The sequence below is a fragment of the Triticum aestivum genome, chromosome 4A (assembly GCF_018294505.1).
Source record: "Triticum aestivum cultivar Chinese Spring chromosome 4A, IWGSC CS RefSeq v2.1, whole genome shotgun sequence".
Lineage (NCBI taxonomy): Eukaryota > Viridiplantae > Streptophyta > Magnoliopsida > Poales > Poaceae > Triticum > Triticum aestivum.
In genome coordinates this window covers 616,378,860-616,386,872 of record NC_057803.1, presented here as the reverse complement: position 1 = coordinate 616,386,872, position 8,013 = coordinate 616,378,860, and the positions used below count along the sequence as shown (strand labels likewise).

The 8,013-nt window shown below is 45.0% G+C and overlaps 1 long non-coding RNA gene across 2 annotated transcripts; it reads right to left on the bottom strand.

Annotated features, from left to right (window-relative positions):
• Nucleotides 1-7: 7 nt before the first annotated feature.
• Nucleotides 8-6,008, bottom strand: LOC123082640 (uncharacterized). 2 transcript variants are annotated; one of them, XR_006439086.1, is made up of 7 exons: nucleotides 5,673-6,008; nucleotides 5,394-5,565; nucleotides 4,412-4,609; nucleotides 3,628-3,843; nucleotides 3,401-3,510; nucleotides 2,419-2,580; nucleotides 8-1,284 (listed from the first exon to the last, which is right to left on the bottom strand). It is a non-coding gene; the product is annotated as an uncharacterized lncRNA (long non-coding RNA). The 2 variants fall into 2 exon arrangements; XR_006439085.1 differs by having other exon boundaries at nucleotides 4,412-5,565.
• Between the last annotated feature and the right edge of the window lie 2,005 nt (nucleotides 6,009-8,013).

Here is an 8,013-nt window from a genome sequence, read left to right as displayed (position 1 = left end):
GCGCCGTGCACCGGCCGACCTGTTGATGTATTTGCCTTGCGAGCTCTACATCAACTTTTTCGACTCGCTTCCCATAGGGCTCCTCCGTGCTTGCTGCCACTGATCAGGAAAGTCGAATTCCAGGAGGTGCTTGTTTGCTGAAGTTGGCGAGGGTCATGACTATGATGCTCGCCCAAGTGTTGTATCAGGATACTTAGCGACCGAGGTGGAGGAATTTTGCCATATATTTTGAGGTTTTTGCTTGGAGGGACCAGACCAATTTATAATAGATGCCTGACAAATCACTTGACAGACCGATAAATCTGCCCCACCGATTAACATAACTGATATGACATAATTTTAGTTCTGACCCCACACTGCGATAAATTGGCCTGACAAAATTTATATCTTTTATACAAAAAAGATTCCCTGTGAGGTGAATGAAATTTTAATTACAATTTTGAACACTGGCGTATTGTATATTTAGTTATTTACACAAAACGACTGCTCACGCATTAAAATAAGTGGCATGTGCAAAGTAATGTCATTTCCATGCAAAGTATATATTTCCCATCTCGTCACATCTCACTGGCAACATACAATCTATGACCCACAAAAATTATCTAGAACCTCAAATATATGTCCCTACATTACATTGCTTACTAAGTGAACTGTCTCGCTGTGATCAATGGGATTGCTTGTTTGCTATTTATATTTATATAAAATGTCTCAAGAATAAACACCAGAGGAAAAAACTAAATCTTGTCGGAACAACTGAGCTAACTTGAACCCAGTTAAGCAACAATTGTCTAGCCTCAACCTGCACTGGCCGGTATTCTTCTTATACAACCCAAATAACTCTATTGGCGTACTCTTCTTCACAATTAGGCATGACTGATGTTTTCTTTTGTCCTTGTTGGTAAGTTGCTTCCTGATACAACATCTAGAGAGAGAATAAATATATGTTGCCTCAGATGTAACCCCACTATGAAAGAAATGTGGTATGGTGCTGTCACTGCTATTTGCAAGAACCACATTAGCTAGCTGGCTGGAATAACTGAATTGAACCAACTTTTATGGTCAAATAGTTGATGTTCTACTGTGCAGGTAACGATACCGAGATTACCAGGCATGTTCTCCACGAATACCATTGTTTAAGTTAGCACAGTCAGAAATTCCCAGGTTTTCAATGCTCAGCGAAGAACACAAGTTAGTGGTCTCACCTTACACCAAAATGTATAGCTAAATCCTCCACAACATGCTTGAAACCAGTTTACAAAACATCAGGGAGATCATACTCCACATCTGCAAGAATAAAACAAAACAAATCAACCTAGGAACCAAGCAACGACAGGCCAAAGCACGGGTAAAGAAATGAAATGAATGGCATGGAAAACTACATTTTCATATATAATTGATAAGCAAGAAAGCTACATATAATATAAATAATTTGTTACATCTAATGTCGATCTTAGTGACTTCTCATTGCTCAAGCAGTATCGAGGTTTGACTTGAAATTTAGGATCAGGAATTCCAACGTCATCGATGATTTCTTACTTATATACTTGTTTTTATGGTATCTTTTTCATTATGATGCTTGACAGTTAGAGTAGTATGCTCATTGAAAAAATCTGACAAGTTTAGCAAAAAGAAGTTCCCACCGACTCATGGTCAACTTTCCCTGTGGTGATTCGTATGCCTAGTATGATTCTCGTACCATGTCGAGGATAGAAAACAGCAATCTATTCCTCCCCTTTTCTTCTAACACCTCTCCCATCAAAGTATTCTATTGGCACTGAACCATCAGCACACATTTTCTCCTGCACATCTCTTTGTTTATCTACTAAATAAAATATGTTATTGAACACTGACTGAAGTCCTGCTCGATGCATCACTGCCTAAAATTGACATTATATACTTTAGAAGTGTGAGTGTGTATAAAAGAGAAGGCATGAATCAATAATTAACTACAGGGGTGCAGTTTACAACCTGAAAATAAAATGTAACTTTTGATGTGAATCATTTTCTACCAAACTGCACATGAAGCAAAATAGAGCGGCATCCAGTAGTTCAAACAATCGCTGGATGTACAATTGCGACAAACTTGTCAGTGGACAAGTACGCACTGCTCAATGGCATTGAGCCTCTTTAGATGCTATCTGTAACGTTACGATAAGAACAATAGAATGCAGGAAGGGATCCTACAACTTGGCATGGGCTGATTTCTTCTCTTCCAAGGCCCTCTCAACTAAAAACCTCTCTGTCAGATACTCATGTGCTTCGTACCAACTGAACATAAACAATAGTCACCAACCAGCTTCAGAGCAAGAATATATGTCAAATAAACATCTCTACCTATGTGTTTACACAGGGAAGAAACAAAAAAAATCAGCAACTAATCAACAGAAAGGAAGAGGGAGCTGGCAGTGGAAGAATAACCTGCGGGATGAGCAGCTCGCATGGCTCGGCCGCAGCAGACGAGGAGAATCCGAAGAGGCTAGAGGTCGCCCGCGTCATTGATGTGTACCAGACTAGATGCATTGACCAACCTCCGCACAGCCATGGCACTGAAGGTAAGCTTGGGCTGCAGCAAAGCCTCACCTAAGACCAACCAGAGCAGGAGGTAAACACATCAGCAAGGTCTACCCAACAAGGCCTTTCATAAGAGAAGTACACGTTTAAGTATCCTATCTTTCAAATGAAAAAGGCTCAAGCATACAAAAGGAACCAAAATTTCATGTTGAGGATAAAAGACAGCAATCTAGTTTCCCCATTTTCTTCTTTCACCTCTCCCATCAACCTGCTCTAGTTGCATTGAACCATCTGCACATTTTTTTCTTTTGCACATCTCCACATTTATCTATTAAATAAAATCATGATTTTGGATACTAGCTGAACTACTAGTCGATGCATCATTTGAGAAGTGTGACTGTATAACAGTATAAAAGAGAGGGCATGAATCAAAAACTAACTACAGGGGATGCAGTTTACAGCCTGAAAAAAATATAACTTTTGGATGGAAAACATGAATAGTTTTTTACCAAACTGCACATGAAGCAAAATAGAGCAGCACCCAGTAGCTCAAACAACCTTCTGGTATACAAATTCTACAAAATAGAGCTGCCTGTTCCTCTATGATAAGAACAGTAGAATGCAGGGAGGGATCCTTAAACTTAGCACAGATTGATTTCTTCTCATCCAAGGCCCTCTTTAACTCAAAATCTCTGTCTCAGCTACTCCTGCAGTACGTACTAACTAAACCCATAACAGTCATCACTAGCCACCTTCAGAGCAAAGATTGTATGCCAAAGAAACAGAATTCTCTATGTATGTGCTCACACAGGGAAGAAGAAACTGCCAAAAAAATCAGCACCCAATCGACAGGGAATTAGAGGGAGCAGAGCGGGCAGTGGAAGGAAACCTGCGGGATGAGCAACTCGCGTGGGTCGGCGATGAGGTCGAGGAAGAACTTGATGGGCAGAAGAAGTGCATGTCCGCAGCAGACAGGGGCAGAAGATGTGATGCTTCGTCCTGCACATTTTGCACAGCAAAGAAACATCTATATGATGTGTTTACAGAGGGAAGAAACAAAAAAAATCAGCAACCAATCAACAGAAAGCAAGAGGGAGCGAGAAGTTGAAGAACAACCTCCTGGATGAGCAGCTCACGTGGCTCGACGGGGAGGTCGAGGAGGAGCCAGAGGGGAAGAAGAACTGCACACCCGCAGCAGACGAGGAGAAAGCAAAGATGCTAGAGGTCGCCAACGCCGTTGATGTGGACGGGACTGGCTGCATCGGCCAACTTCCGCCCGGCCATGGCACTGAAGGTCAGCTTGGGCTGCAGCAACGCCTCACCTGCGACCAACTAAAGCAAGAGGTAAACACATCAGCAAGAGATAAAAGACAGAAATCTAGTTTCCCCATTTTCTTCTTACACCTCTATTATCAACCTGTTCTATTTGCACTGAACCATCTGCACACTTTTCTTTTGCACATATCCACGTTTCTATTCAATAAAAATATGTTACTGAATATAGACTGAACTACTGCTCGATGCATCATTGCCTAAAATTGACAATATATATTTCAGAAGTGTGACTGTATAAAGGAGAAGGCATGAATCGATAACTGACTACAGGGGTGTACTTTACAGGCTGAAAAAAAATATAACTTTTGGATGGAAAACGCGAATCATTTTCTACCAAACTGCACATAAAGCAAAAATAGAGCACCATCCAGTAGTTCAAACTATCATCGCAGCAACTGAAACCCATAAACAGTCGTCACCATACAGCTTCAGAGCAAGATTGTATGACAAAGAAACAAAATTCTCTATGTATGTGTTCACACAGGGAAGAAACAACAGAAGAAAGAAAATTCAGCAATCGATCAACAGAGAGGAAAAGGGAGGGAGCGGGCAGGGGAAGAACAACCTGCGGATGAGAAACTCGCGTGGCTGGGCAGCGAGGTCGGGGAAGAACCGCGCTTCCGCAGGAGCCGAGGAGAAAGCGAGGTCGTCTGTGTGGACGAGACCAGCTGCATCCGCCCGACCATAACACTGAAGGCTAGCTTGGGCTGCATCCGCCCGGCCATGGCACTGAAGGCTAGCTTGGGCTGCAGCAACGCCTCACCTGCGACCAACCAGAGCAGGAGATAAACACATCAGCAAGGCCTTTCATAAGAGAAGTACACTTTTACGTATCCTATCCCAAAAGAAAAAGGTGTCAGCATTAAAAAGGAACCCAAAATTTCATGTCGAGGATAAAAGACATCAATGTAGTTTCCCCACTTTCTTCTTACGCCAATCCAATCAGCCTGTTCTATTTGCATTAAACCATCTGCACACCTTTCATTTTGCACTACTGACTGAGCTACTGCTCGATGCATCATTGCCTAAAATTGACAATGTATATATTTCAAAAGTGTGACTGTATAAAGGAGAAGGCACGAACCAATAACTAACTACAGGGGTGCAGTTTATACAGCCTGAAAAAATATAACTTTTGGATGGAAAACGTGAATCAATTTCTACAAAACTGCACATGAAGCAGAATAGGGCCGCATCCAGTACTTCAAACAATCGTCGGATGTACAAATGGTACAAGCTTGTCAATTTCTACCAATTCCTTTACGGAACGCGCAATAGATCCTTCAACTTACAAGCACGGGCTGATTTCTTCGTCTGTTACAAGGCCCTCTCTAACTGAAACATCTCTATCAGCTACTACTACTCATGTACTACTCCTACTACGTACCAACTGAACCGCATAAACAGTCGTGACCAGACAGCTTCAGATCAAGATTGTATTTGTATGCCAAAGAAACAGAATTCTCCATGTATGTGTTCACACAGGGAAGAAACAAGAAAAGAAAGGAAATTCAGCAATCAATCAACAGAGAGGAAGAGGGAGCAACGTGCGGATGAGCAACTCGCGTGGCTCGGTGGCGATGTCGGGGAAGAAGGAACCACTCGTCCGCAGCAGACGAAGAGAAAGCGAGGTCGCCCGCGTCGTCGATGTGGACGAGACCGGCTGCATCCGCCCGGGCATGGCACTGAAGGCCAGCTTGTTCTGCAGCAACGCCTCACCTGCGACCAACCAGAACAGGAGGTAAACACATACATCAGCCGTGGTGATGGATCGGTTTAGGATCGGAGTGGGATTGGAGCGGGAGAGGCGCCGGGATGTAATGTACCGTCCGGGGTGAGCGCCATGAACGCGCTGGAGGCCTGGAGCAGAGGAGGAGGAGGAGGACGGCCGCCCTTGGCGCAGAACCACCCGGCCCGTAGGTCTCCTCTCCCGGCGTGCGTGCGACTGATTCGGAAGCCCCACGGCCTGCTTGTTCTGGGACCCCCTAGATTTAGTGAGAGAAGGAGGTGAGGGGAGGAGGAGAGGGTGGGGGCCGGTGGCGGTTGGGGAGACAGGCGTCGAGATTGCCGCCGCCGGCGGCGGAGGCGGCCATGTGGGAGGCAGACGAGGGGGCGGCGGCGCGGTTTGAGGGAGGAATGAATGAATCGGGTGGGGCGAAAACTGGAGGAGTCTCTCGTTTCGTCTTTCTTCGCTGCCCCCTTGTCATCTCATTGGTGAGTCACCGCCTCTCGCGGATCGACGTTCTTCTCTAACTTATCACAGCCGTCCATCTATATCCATCCAATAGAAGAGAGCGAGCTGGTTACTCATTGATGGATGGGTGGGATTCTTGTTTCTTTTTTTAAAATTAAAATGAAATGGTGGGAGTCTTGTTTCGATAGGGCGGGTTCTTCTGTGATCCAATGAAAGTTTTGTTACTACTTGCTCATTGGTCAATCGCCGCGTCTCGTGGATCGATGCCCTTCTCCAATTGATCGCAGCTGTTCATCCACATCCGACGAAAGAAAATCTTCATTGCATGCTTTCTCGATCCTAGACTTTGCCCGAGGACCCTCGCTAATTAATTAGGCGGCTTCATCCAATACGGTAACACATACTCCCTCCTTCCATCTCTAACTTTTTGGCCTTGTATAGATGGAAAAATGAAATTTGGGGTTAGACCTTATATAGATGGATGGAGGGAGTATTTGTTTAGTGGATGTTTCGTCCTCCTACCGACTGATGTTAGGATGACGGAATCTCTTTGTCTCTCATTGGTGAGTCACGACCTCTCGTGGATCGACGTCCTTCTCTAACTTATCTTGTTCCTCTCTCCAATTGATCATAGCCGTTCATCTACATCTGACGAAAGGAAATCTTCACTCCAATTTCTTTCATCGCTTTCTCAATCCCTGACTCTGCCTAATGCCGTCTCTGATTAATTAGCCGGCTTCAACCGATACGCTAACACATATTTGTTTAGCGAGTCCTTTCGTCCTCCTACAAACTGATGTGTAATCTCTTTCATCTCCCTTTTTCACTGACCCACCTAGGGCATCTCTAGCAGATCCTGGAAAACCCGTTCCTGCAAATTTCACTTACGGGCGGCCAGTAACTTTTTGCTTTGAGATGCATGCACAGATTATTGTTTGGGACCTAGTCGGTGGGCAAATAGCCCCGGGGTTGATATCGCACACACAAGAATATTTTGTTTAGAAAGCCAACGGTGTCGCCCCGTACGCCGCCTGTTCCAGCATCGATCGGTGCGGCTCCCCATCCTTGATGCCCTTGTGGTCGTCGGTGGGTGAGGACCACCGGGATCCTCGTTCGGATCTCTAGTGGATATGTAAGTCATGACGGCGGGGGTGAGTAAAAGAATTTCTCAAGGTTCCCTAAAAAAATTTATTTTCTCGAGGTCTTCTTCTTGTTGTTGTGGTTGTTCCGGCACGGTGGTATTTCTCGTTGGCGGTATTGAATCTTGGCGGGTTATGGTTGGCGGCCCCTTGAGGAGGGTTCGGTCAAGATCACGACGGACGGCGCTTTGGAGCTGGTTGAAGGTCGGGGCGGTGCTGGAGGAGTAGCCAGATCATCCTCGGCTCTCCTAGGCTCATGGTGTAAACCATACACGGGAGTCTCGGATCCCCTGATGATGGAGTGTTTGTCACTGCGCGATGGAGTCCGCTTTGCTTGTCTTCGTGGATTTCAGCATGTGATCATGGAAGTCGACTGTTTGGAGCTGGTGAAGTTCTGGCAATCTCACCACCGTTCTTGTTCAATTGTGGATCCTTTACTTTTAGAAATAGGAGAGCTATGTACCTCTTTTTGCTTCTTTTGATATTCTTCATGTAAATCGAGGGGCAAACGTTCCGGCGCATCTGTGTGGGAAGCGAGCTTGCACACTGAATGTGACCGATAGCTGGCTCGATGAAACCCCTAGCTTCTTGGTGACCAGCCTTCTGGCTGACTGCACCGAGTGTGCTTTCATGAAATAAAGCTCTCCAATTTTCCCGCCCAAAAAAATTGGTGTTCTCTCTCTAAGAAAAAGGATGGAACATTTTTTTGTTTGTCATCGGAAACGTACAGTAATTAAGTCTTAGAGAAGAAGAGGAAGTCGCGGACCCCCGGGAAAAAAGGCTTGGAAGTCGCCTGAAAAATAAAGGGAAAACGAATCGTCCACGACCTGGACG